Consider the following 12,860-nt stretch of genomic DNA (forward strand, 5'->3'; position numbering starts at 1 on the left):
AGGCGCAGCAATTGCTACTTACTTGTGGGGAGGAGGAGGAGTTTCTCAGACCGAGGTGATGAAAGGCTGGGAGGCGCTAAAATGAGACAGCCGGAGCCCCCCTTTCCTGTCCACAAACTACAATGCCTCGGTATCTGCATTTATTGTGATTCAAGCACTGTGCTAAAGAGTTTGTATGTATTATTTAATCTTTACAACCTAATGAGATGGTTACCCTATTTCCCTGTTTTAAGTGAAGCTATTAAGTGTGCATTCTGTGCTAGCTGCTGGGGATACTGTAGTAAATATAAGCTAGATGACTTCTACCCACCTGGAGTTGGTGGTGGAGAGGGGTAATCGAACACATACAAATGCGAGTGAAATTGCTGCTAATATTCTTTAGCGCTCCATAAGGGTAACATTCATCTGGGAGGAAGAGTCTGTAAAGCCACTATAAGAGAGTTAACGAAGGGTGAGTGGGAGTTAGGGAAGACGAGAAAAAAAGGGGAAAGGACAAGGGTAAAGGAGGATAATAGGTAAAAAGGTAAAGGGAAATAAAAAGGTAAAGGGAAAATAGCCTGAATATTTTAGGCAAAGAGAACAATGTGTGCAAGATCTGGGAAACATGGTCTGAGGAAAGATGAAAATCGAGCCCTGAACTTCAGCATTATTAACATTTTGGGTCAGAATGATTCTTTGGGTCATGCCCTGTGCGTGATGCTTAGCATAGCGTCCCTAACCTCTAGCCATTAGATGCCAGTACTCCTCATAACCAACCACCACCACCACCACCACCACCAAGTTGGGACAGCTAAAAATCTCTCCAGACATTGCCAAATCCAAATGTCCCTGGGGCGGGGGTGGGGGCAACATCACCTGAATTTGTGAACCACTCTTCTAAGTGGAACCTGAGTGACTGGAACGGCAAGTGAGGGGAGCCACATAGGAGTTGAGGCTGGAATAACAGGAAGGGGCCAGGAAATATCCTGTGGGATTTGTGTGTTGGTTCTAAAAGAAATGAAGATTGTGAACTGATGAGTGATGTTTAGATTGTTTCCTTTTGAAAAAGATTGCTTTGGCTGCTGTGTTAAATCACTTTCCCAAGATGGTGGAATCCCAAATACTGTGACTCCAAATAACATGCTATTAACTAATGAGCAGAACTTTCTTCAGGGTTTATAGTAATAACATTTATCATGAGCCATTGCATTATATTCCGGTATCAAAATCCTGAGGCCCTCACAAAAGAAGCCAGACCATTGTTGAGGACTAGTTTCCAAAGGAACAATAAAATTTCACTTAAAATTTTTCTCTCAACACCCCCACCCCAATAAAACAAACAAGTAAAACTAAAACAAACAAAAAACGCACTCCCCTCCAAACAAAAATAGCAAGAACAAAAGGCTATAACAACCATATCAAAAAACCTAGGATTGTACCCTAGAAACCAACAGGCAGCTGCCCTTTGAGGTTTTTACTCCATTGGTGAATTTAATTTTTTTTATTTTTACGGATGTATCATAGTTGTACATATTTATGAGATAAATGTGATATTTTGATACAGGAATACAATGTGTAATAATGAAATCGGGGTAATTGAGATGTATCTGTCGCCTCAAACATTTGTCATTGCTTTGTGTAGAGAAAATTCTAAATCTACTCCTAGTTATTTTGAACTATACAATAAATTATTGTTAATTATGGCTACCCTATTTTGCCACTGAACACTAGATTTTTGTGCTTTCTGCCTATATTTTTGAATTTCTGAAATTGCTCATTCAAGTGTTCACCACCTTTCATCAATCATTTTAGCATTTATTGGTTTAGGTATCATTGGCACAACTTTAGGTAGAATGACCACATATTATGATTTGCTGGAGACAATTCCATTGTCCCATTTTCTGCCTATTTTTCCTTACCCCCAGCATAATTATTAATATTGTTCCCTTTTACTCTCAAAAATATCCTAGTTCAGTTGATAAACTTTGTGATTGTACTTTCTTTAAGCTACATTATCCATGAAGCTGTGTTTCGAATCATCAACAAGATGCAGTAATCCATCATTATCTACTTAATCTTATGGTTAAAAAAAATCTGGTCTGTCTTGTTTTTTTCTGATGTTTCTATTTCTTCTGAATCAAAAAAGATATCCCTTTCAAATTTGAATGAGCTACAAGAATATGAGCATTAAAAATTGTCCATTTAGATGCTGGTAAGGTTGTAGAGAAAAAGGAATGCTTATACACTGTTGGTGGGAGGGTAAATTAGTTCAGCCATTATGGAGCACAGTGTGGCGATTCTTCAAAGACCTAAAGACAGAAATACCATTCTACCCAGTAATCCCATTACTGGGCATACACCCAAAAGGTTATAAATCAATCTACCATAAAGACACATGCATGTGTATGTTCATTGCAGCACTATTCACAGTAGCAAAGACATGGAAGCAACTTAAATGCCCATCCATCATAGACTGGATAAAGAAAATGTGGCACATACACACCATGAAATATTACGCAGCCATAAAAAAGGAATGAGATAATGTCCTTTGCAGGGACATAGACAGAGCTGTAGGAAATTATCCTTAGCAAACTAATGCAGGAACAGAAAACCAGATACCACATGTTCTCCTTATAAGTAGGAGCTAAATAATGAGAACACATGGACACCTAGAGGGGAACAACACACAGTAGGGCATGTTGGAGGGAGGAGGGAGAGAATCAGGAAAAATAACTAATAGGTACTAGGCTTAATACCTGGATGATGAAATAATCTGTACAACAAACCCCTATGATACAAGTTTATCTATGTAATAAACCTGCACCTGTACCCCTGAAGTTAAAAGGTAAAAAATTTGCCTGTTTTAGGAATGAATTATTAGATATAGATGTTCTTCAAATTCTACTTCTGTCTCTGAAAGCAATTAACATATTTATTTAAATTTTCCCCCTTGAATTTCTGCTCCAATTGAGAAGCCAAGCAAGAAAATTGAGTTACCTGATTGAGTTTTGCATATTGTTTATTTGACTTTGAGACATAAGCCAAAGTATCCTGCAGATGCCCATTAGGGATTTTGAGAACATCCACTAATTTCATGGCTAATCATGTAGGAATTTCATTTTGGATTTTTTCCTTTTTTTTTTTTTTTTGCATTGCTCCCTCACTCTGGGATAGGCTTCAGAAAGTTATATTAAAGGAAACTGGAGTCCTTGGTAGATGTGCCGTCCTCTGTTAAAGTCACCCACTTGGCTTTATCAGGAGTAGAAAGCCTCACCTAGGTCAAGAGATGAGGCAACATGAGCTAGAGCTGTAATAGCTGCACAGTCCTTCCCTGGGACCTAATGTATCCATCACCAAAACAAAAATGGAAAGGACATCCTAATAATGAGTAATATTATTTAGTTAAGACAGTCATGCTAGTATACACACTAACACTTTTACATACACACAAAACAACTTCATTTTTTAGTATGGCTCTGAAACTAAGGTACAGGCCCTGGAGCCAGACTGCATGGATTTACATTCTGTACTACTTACTTGCCATGGAGCTTCAGTAATTTATTTAAAGATATTTTAGAGTTGCCTTCTTTCCCTTCTGTTTTTTAGTTAATATGCCGTGGAAAATTGTGCCAGAAAATTATGGTTTGAACATGGGCAGTTTTCTCCTACCTTCAGCTATGTCCACAAGCACCACATGAAATGGAGATCTGGCAGCTCTGTGTATTTCAGTCAAGTTCCACAATGAAACCTGACAACTACGGTAAAAACCAAATAAGTGCCAGTGTTTGTTTTCACTGTCCCTGCATATTAACTATGTAACCTCTTTTCTCAAATATGACAATTATATTTCCTCTAAATTATCTTTTTTCCTTTACCAAAGAGTTTCCTCATCAAGTCTTCTGTACTAGGTTATTCAAATTCTGCTTCTGTTATTTCAGTTATTTTACTTTGAACAATGAATAGTTTTGAGAAGATAGATTTGCCTGTAATGGCATTGGATGCCTTTGTATAGAACTGGTTTTTAAAAGGCAAAGAAATTTAACCCTAATTTTATAACTATTCCTGGAAACTTTACGTCGGTATTGAAAGTGCTGCATGTTGTTAAAAAAAAAAAAAGTCTTTTAAAGATAACATATAAGCAATATTGTAAATACTGTAAATATTTTCATTGCAGAGATAAAAAATACCCTCTTAAGTAACAAATAAACCTTTCTAATATCAGGTGAATGGCTATTGTGGCTTGGAATATCAGTTTCAGTGAAGGCACTGAAGCACTGGAAGTCTATATTTCAAATAACTTGGGTAGTAAGGGAGATAATATGAAAAACAGCATGGGAGAACTCACAGTGGGCTCTAATGATGGCAAAGCCACTCATGCCAAAGGTAAAAATGAAGGATTTGAAAAATATGACAGTTAGCACCTATATATACCTCAGGCATTTGTGTGCCAAGCATTTCTTTAAGCACTTTGTACTTTTTACTCAATTACTCCTCCTCTTAACAACCCAGTGAGGTGGGTGCCCTATAACTCCCATTTGACACATGAGGAAATTGAGAACAGAGTAAGTAATTTGTTAAACATTATTATGCTAGAAAATAGTAGACTAGACATTTTGAACTCATTCCTAAATCCTTATGCTAAACCACTAGGCTGTATTGTTATTGTGTTATGAAATGTGAATGTAGAAAAGTCAATAATTCTGATTAATATCCTAATTTATCTAAAATGTGATTACTGAAATCCATATAAATTAAAATTGCAACTAGACATTTGATAATTGCATCTGCGTCTCCACATGTATATATATTCAAATTGATAAAAAATATTTTCTGTAATGTTCTCATTGGGCAAATAGTATTTAAACCTTATGTTTAAGTTTATGTTACATTAGTCATGTATGTTAATTGATATTGCATAGTGGTTAAGGGTATAGGCCCTGGAGCCAGACTGCATGGATTTACATTCTGTACTACTTACTTGCCATGGAGCTTCAGTAATTTATTTAAACTCTTTGTACCTCACTTTTCTCATCTGTAAAAGCAAGATAAGAGTGTTCATTGCTAGAAGGGTTATATGACATAATGTTTTCAAGTATAAGTGTCTAAGTACTAAGTATTCAATAAATATTTGCAATAATTATTGTTGAATCTATGTAGCTACAGAAGCAATACTATTTCTTCAGGAAAAATCGACTTTTTAAAAGCTATAAGGATTGGGTTTGAACAAGCTAACTACGTCTAAGATCAATTATAAATGTTCACTCTGTTGTTTGCCCTGCAGATTCTGTATTATAATTTGCTTTTTGATAAGGTGGAGTGTATTAAAATATGCTTTTTTATCTCTGTCCAAGATTTTTCAAATTTGGCTTGTCTGCATTGTAAATTTTAGTCTCATAAGTACTGTTTTAAGAACCGCCTATATTTAGGGCAATTATCCTTGAAAATTGTGAACAGTGCTTCTCATATTTTATTTTCTTGATATGTTTCATCTTATTTCAAATACTATAAAAAGTGTCCATCTTTCTGCCTTCCCTTTCTCTCCTCTCTTCCCCTAAAACACAGAATTTATCAGGAGACAGAGCATAAGATGATTTATATTGTGGAAAACATATTTATTTGCAAAGAAAGAAAAAGGCAGTATCTCAGGCAAGTGAAATAATAGCCATAACAATTTTTAAAGATATAGTGTTTCTTAAAATCATATATGTGTCAGGTTTTATTACATTCAGTGGGAGAGCAGCTTGAAAATTACTGCAAGCATGATATATATTGTGGTTTAGGTTCCTCTAGGCAGTATACTTTTTCTATTTTTTGTTAGAATTCTTCATGACCATATCTGTTGCCCATTTTTAATGTGGTTATTTGTTTTTCTTGTCGATTTAAGTTCCTTATAGATTCTGGTTACTAAATCTTTGTTGGATGCATACTTTGCAAATGTTTTCTCTTATTTTGTAGGTTGTTTACTTTTTGCTGTGCAGAAGCTCTTTAGTTTAATTAGGTCCCACTTGTTAACTTTTGTTTTTGTTGCAATTGCTTTTGGGGACTTAACTCAAACACTCTTTGCCAGGGCCAGTGTTGAGAAGGGTATTTTCTGGGTTTTCTTCCAGGATTAAAAAAAGAAGAAGAAGAATTCCTCACGACTCTCAATTAGAGTTATTTTGAAGAAGGTTAATGCTTGAACCGCAGTAACTGTCATGCTGTCATATCTATATAAGTATATCATTGTAATTTGTGCAGAAATGATTGGTAAGAAGGAACATTTTACTGCTGTTGAGGAATGGAAGGGATGAGACTAAAGTGATGGTTTGAAAAAAAATAGTATTCAGACTGGATTAGTTTCCTGGGGCTGCTGTAACAAAGTACCACAAACTGGGTGGTCTACATAAATGAAATGTATTGTCTTAGAGTTCTGGAGGTTAGAAATCTGAAATCAAGGTTTCGACAAGGTTTTTTCCTTCTGAGGACTGTGAGGGTGAATCTGCTGCATGCCTCTTTTGTAGCTTCTGGTGGTTTGAAAGCAATCTTTGATGTTCCTTAGCTTGTAGATGCATCACTCCCATCTCTGCCTTCACCTTGACATGGTCTTCACATAGTCTCTCTGTGTATGCCTGTCTCTGTGTCCAAGCTTCCCTTTTTTAGGAGCGCCAGTCATGTTGGTTTAGCACCTACCCAAATTACCTCATTTTAACTTGATTATCTCTGTAAAGATCTTATTTTCAAATAAGGTCACATTCTGATGTCCTGGGAGTAAGGACTTCAATATATCTTTTGGGGGATGTACAGTTGAATTCATACCAGCCTTATGATGTTACTGCATTCTTTTGCCCAAATATAGACTGAGCTTTTTGCTACACACATGCTCAAAAGAACAATAATCTGAAATTTTTTCACTTTGATCAGCTATTCATGTCAATGTCAATTGGTTGTCACCGTTGCAGAATGGCAAATCTTTTGAATCAAATCTGTAGCAATGGAGTCTTCAACTGCATCATTTCGGGTGTCTAGTTTAACATTTGGCCCAAAGTAAACTTTTTACATTGGGTTTAAAGGCAGTCCCATGCTTGTAGAAAGACACATGGCCGGGCGCGGTGGCTCAAGCCTGTAATCCTAGCACTTTGGGAGGCCGAGACGGGCGGATCACGAGGTCAGGAGATCGAGACCATCCTGGCTAATACGGTGAAACCCCGTCTCTACTAAAAAATACAAAAAACTAGCCGGGCGAGGTGGCGAGCGCCTGTAGTCCCTGCTACTCGGGAGGCTGAGCCAGGAGAATGGCCTAAAACCCGGGAGGCGGAGCTTGCAGTGAGCAGAGATCCGGCCACTGCACTCCAGCCTGGGTGACAGAGCGAGACTCCGTCTCAAAAAAAAAAAAAAAAAAAAAAGAAAGACACATGCTGGAATATTTTTCATCAGACTTTCTGAAACAAAGTAAGAGGCCATTATGTTTATAAATAAGTAAAAGCCTGCTAAAGGAAAATCTTAATGTCTACAGTGCCAATTCTTAAACAATGTTATTTTATTGAGTTTGTTCACTTGTGATGATTTTTAAAAATATAAAGTAGAACTATAAAAGTAGGCATTTTGATTTTTCAGTTTTCTTCCATAGAAGAAAAAGTTATTTAGTCATAATGCTTTTAATGTACTTAGATATTATTTTTTGTTATTAAGACTAATTATAATGCTTGACACTTTTCCTTAAATGAGGATTATTTTATTTTAAAACAGAGACATGTGAAATCAAATGTCTGATTTTAATTAAATTCTGCACATTTAGATCTAGAAGTCAAAGACAAACACATTTTTTTCCTTTTGATTTTAGGTTAAGCAGTCAAGATCTTTTTTATTCTTCTTCTACAGTCCTAATTTTTTTTTTTTTTTTTTTTTTTTTTTGAGACAGAGTCTTGCTCTGTCGCCAGGCTGGAGTGCAGTGGCACAATCTTGGCTCACTGCAAGCTCCGCCTCCCAGGTTCACGCCATTCTCCTGCCTCAACCACCCGAGTAGCTGGGACTACAGGCACCTGCCACCACGTCTGGCTAATTTTTTTTTTTTTTTTTTTTTTGTATTTTTAGTAGAGACGGGGTTTCACCATGTTAGCCAGGATGGTCTTGATCTCCTGACCTTGTGATCCACCCACCTCGGCCTCCCAAAGTGCTGGGATTACAGGCATGAGCCACCGCGCCCAGCCCTGCAGTCCTAATTTTTTGTAATTTAATGAAAATCATAAATCCCCTACTGTCTGTGATAATGAATTTTCCTCTCTGGAAGAGAATATAAACATTTCTTAACTCTTGCTAAAATGTTATTTTGGAAAGATTAACATCATTTAAAATATTATTTGATTCTAGATTTATAAATATCCTTTCTTTTCTGGACTCTAATTAAAAGTTATTCTTTTTAATTTAAAAATTGACTTCTGTACTAATATTATAACACACTACACTCCCCTTCCCACTTCCTGGAAATGAAATGTCTCAACTTCATATTAAAATTTTGAGAGGCCCCTAGGAAATTGGCCTGAATTCACTGAGATAGCTCTAAAGTTAACAAGAATAGACTAATCTTCATAGAACAATCAGGACAGCAAGTGCATCAGAAAATGACCAAAACACCCCTTGTTTAACTGGCTACACATATTGAGAATTAAAGAGAATTAAAACTTGCAGGAACCTTGAGAGAATTCATTCCCCACTCTTTGACTTTACAAATGAAGATCTGAGGCCAGGAGAAGTGAAGGGATGTGTTTAAGACCTACAATTCCATGTGATACCTTGACATTTCTGACCCTGACAGGGTCCTAAAGGTTTAGCCATGAGTTCCCTTGCTCTTGCCAGATATGTCCCCTACCCAGCAGAAAAGGCTCCCCACCAGGCAGGTTCCTCTATCGGCCACCCCACTCAGGCCTCAGCCCAAGTCATTTTGCCTTCTTATGAGCTGGTAAAATTATTCAAAGAAGCATATTATATCCCCCTCCCCCCATGGGAACCAGGAGGCAACTCATCCTCTAGATACTATACACCACAGGCCCAGCTAATTCACTCTACTCCTGAGTGTAACCACTATGTATCCCTGCATGGCGTGCAGACTCTTCTCTCCCAGGCTGGGCGTGTATGTGATTAATGAACTGCTGCCAGTCTCATCTGTCCAGTGCTGAGTATATCAGGAGCTCATCCATCTTGTACTATTTGGGAACAGGGATCCTTCCTTCGCCAACATGGTAGGTAGAAGACTATCAGAACAAGGGATTTGGTTGATTTTACTAATATGGCTAGTATCAGATTTACCATTGTGTCTTGTCTTTGCTTTTCAGCTAGTACATGACAAAGATTAGATGATAAATAAGTGATTGTAACCATCTAATTATGTCAGAAACTCTATTAGAAGAGAGGTTATATTATATTTACTTTTGTATCCCAACTATACGACATAAAATAATGTTGTTTGTGGTATTTATTCATTCGTTTGTTACAAAGATTTATTGAGAACCTACCATGTGCCAGTCACAATATACAACAAACAGATTGTGTGCCTGTCTATGGTATTTTTTAAATTTATTTTTTATTATACTTTAAGTTCTAGGGTACTTGTGCACAATGTGCAGGTTTGTTACATATGTATACATGTGCCATGTTGGTGTGCTGCACCCATTAACTCATCATTTACATTAGTATATTACATTAGGTATATCTCCTAATGCTATCCCTCCTCCCTCCCCCCACCCCATGAAAGGCCCCGGTGTGTCATGTTCCCCTTCCTGTGTCCAAGTGTTCTTATTGTTCAATTCCCACCTATGAGTGAGAACATGCGGTGTGTGGTGGTTTTCTGTTCTTGTGATAGTTTGCTGAGAATGATGGTTTATAGCTGCATCCATGTCCCTACAAAGGACATGAACTCATCCTTATTTATGGCTGCATAGTATTCCATGGTGTATATGTGCCACATTTTCTTAATCCAGTCTGTCACTGATGGACATTTGGGTTGGTTCCAAGTCTTTGCTATTGTGAATACTGCTGCAATAAACATATGTGTGCATATGTCTTTATAGCATCATGATTTATAATCCTTTGGGTATATACCCAGTAAAAATGGGATGGCTGGGTCAAATGGTATTTCTAGTTCTACATCCTTGAGGAATTGCCACACTGTCTTCCACAATGGTTGAACTAGTTTACAGTCCCACCAACAATGTAAAAGTGTTCCTGTTTCTCCACATCCTCTTCAGCACCTGTTGTTTCCTGACTTTTTAATGATCGCCATTCTAACTGGTGTCTCATTGTGGATTTGATTTGCATTTCTCTGGTGGCCAGTGATGATGAGCATTTTTTCACGTGTCTGTTGGCTGCATAAATGTCTTCTTTTGCGAAGTGTCTGTTCATATCCTTTGCCCACTTTTTGATGGGGTTGTTTGTTTTTTTCTTGTAAATTTGTTTGAGTTCTTTGTAGGTTCTGGATATTAGCCCTTTGTCAGATGAGTAGCTTGCAAAAATTTTCTCCCATTCCGTAGGTTGCCTGTTCACTCTGATGGTAGTTTCTTTTGCTGTGCAGAAGCTCTTTAGTTTGATTAGATCCCATTTATCAGTTTTGGCTTTTGTTGCCATTGCTTTTGGTGTTTTAGACATGAAGTCCTTGCCCATGCCTATGTCCTGAATGGTATTGCCTAGGTTTTCTTCTAGGGTTTTTATGGTTTTAGGTCTAACATTTAAGTCTCTAATCCATCTTGAATTAATTTTTGTATAAGGTGTAAGGAAGGGATTTCAGTTTCAGCTTTCTATGTATGGCTAGCCAGTTTTCCCAGCATCATTTATTAAATAGGAAATCCTTTTCTCATTTCCTGTTTTTGTCAGATATGTCAAAGATCAGATGGTTGTAGATGTGTGGTATTGTTTCTGAGGGCTCTGTTCTGTTCCATTGGTCTATATCTCTGTTTTGGTACCAGTACCATGCTGTTTTGGTTACTGTAGCCTTGTAGTACAGTTTGAAGTCAGGTAGCATGATGCCTCCAGCTTTGTTCTTTTGACTTAGGATTGTCTTGGCAATGCGAACTCTTTTTTGTTTCCATATGAACTTTTAAGCAGTTTTTTCCAATTCTGTGAAGAAAGTCATTGGTAGCTTGATGGGGATGGCATTGAATTTATAAATTACCTTGGGCAGTGTGACCATTTTCACGATATTGATTCTTCCTATCCATGAGCATGGTATGTTCTTCCATTTGTTTGTGTCCTCTTTTATTTCATTGAGCAGTGGTTTGTAGTTCTCCTTAAAGAGGTCCTTTACATCCCTTGTAAGTTGGATTCCTAGGTATTTTATTCTCTTTGAAGCAATTGTGAAAGGGAGTTCACTCATGATTTGGCTCTCTGTTTGTCTGTTATTGGTGTATAAGAATGCTTGTGATTTTTGCACATTGATTTTGTATCCTGAGACTTTGCTGAAGTTGCTTATCAGCTTAAGGAGATTTTGGGCTGAGATGATGAGGTTTTCTAAATATACAATCACATCATCTGCAAACAGGGACAATTTGACTTCCTCTTTTACTAATTGAATATGCTTTATTTCTTTCTCATGCCTGATTGCCCTGGCCAGAACTTCCAACACTATGTTGAATAGGAGTGGTGAGAGAGGGCATCCCTGTCTTGTGCCAGTTTTCAAAGGGAATGCTTCCAGGATTTGCCCATTCAGTATGCTATTGGCTGTGGGTTTGTCATAAATAGCTCTTATTATTTTGAGATACATTCCATCAGTACCAAATTTATTGAGAGTTTTTAGCATGAAGGGCTGTTGAATTTTGTCAAAGGCCTTTTCTGCATCTATTGAGATGATCATGTGGTTTTTGTCTTTGGTTCTGTTTATATGCTGGATTATGTTTATTGATTTGCATATGTTGAACCAGCCTTGCATCCCAGGGATGAAGCCCACTTGATCATGGTGGATAAGCTTTTTGATGTACTGCTGAATTCGGTTTGCCATTATCTTATTGCCATTATCTTATTGAGGACTTTTGCATTGATATTCATCAGGGATATTGGTCTAAAATTCTCTTTTTTGGTTGTGTCTCTGCCAGGCTTTGGTATCAGGATGATGTTGGCCTCATAAAGTGAGTTAGGGAGGATTCCCTCTTTTTCTATTGATTGAAATAGTTTCAGAAGGAATGGTACTAGCTCCTCCTTGTACCTCTGGTGAATTCAGCTGTGAATCCGTCTGATCCTGGACTTTTTTTCGTTGGTAGGCTATTAATTGTTGCCTCAATTTCAGAGCCTGTTATTGGTCTATTCAGGAATTCAACTTCTTCCTGTTTTAGTCTTGGGAGGGTGTATGTGTCCAGGAATTTATCCATTTCTTCTAGGTTTTCTAGTTTATTTGCATAGAGGTGTTTATAGTATTCTCTGATGGTAGTTTGTGTTTCTGTGGGATCGGTGGTGATATCCCATTTATCATTTTTTATTACATCTATTTGATTCCTCTCTCTTTTCTTCTTTATTAGTCTTGTTAGCGGTCTATCAATTTTGTTGATCTTTTCAAAAAACCAGCTCTTGGATTCATTGATTTTTTGAAGGGTTTTTTGTGTTTCTATATCCTTCAGTTCTGCTCTGATCTTAGTTATTTCTTGCCTTCTGCTAGCTTTTGAATGTGTTTGCTCTTGCTTCTCTAGTTCTTTTAATTGTGATGTTAGGGTGTCAATGTTAGATCTTTTCTGCTTTCTCTTGTGGGCATTTAGTGCTATAAATTTCCCTCTACACACTGCTTTAAATGTGTCCCAGAGATTCTGGTATGTTGTATCTTTGTTCTCATTGGTTTCAAAGAACATCTTTATTTCTGCCTTCATTTCGTTACGTACCCAGTAGTCATTCAGGAGCAGGTTGTTCAGTTTCCATGTAGTTGAGAGATT

The 12,860-nt window shown here is 37.3% G+C and overlaps 1 protein-coding gene across 1 annotated transcript in view; it reads left to right on the forward strand.

The window, feature by feature from the left end:
• The first annotated feature begins 6 nt into the window (after positions 1-6).
• Positions 7-12,860, forward strand: part of KCTD16 (potassium channel tetramerization domain containing 16) — a 318,500-nt gene continuing 305,646 nt past the window's right edge. Inside the window, exons 1-2 of the mRNA XM_025387678.1 lie at positions 7-173; positions 3,586-3,762. The gene's annotated coding sequence lies outside the window, so the exon portion shown is untranslated. The remainder of the gene's footprint in view (positions 174-3,585; positions 3,763-12,860) is intronic.

This window comes from Theropithecus gelada, chromosome 6 (assembly GCF_003255815.1).
Source record: "Theropithecus gelada isolate Dixy chromosome 6, Tgel_1.0, whole genome shotgun sequence".
NCBI classification, from domain to species: domain Eukaryota; kingdom Metazoa; phylum Chordata; class Mammalia; order Primates; family Cercopithecidae; genus Theropithecus; species Theropithecus gelada.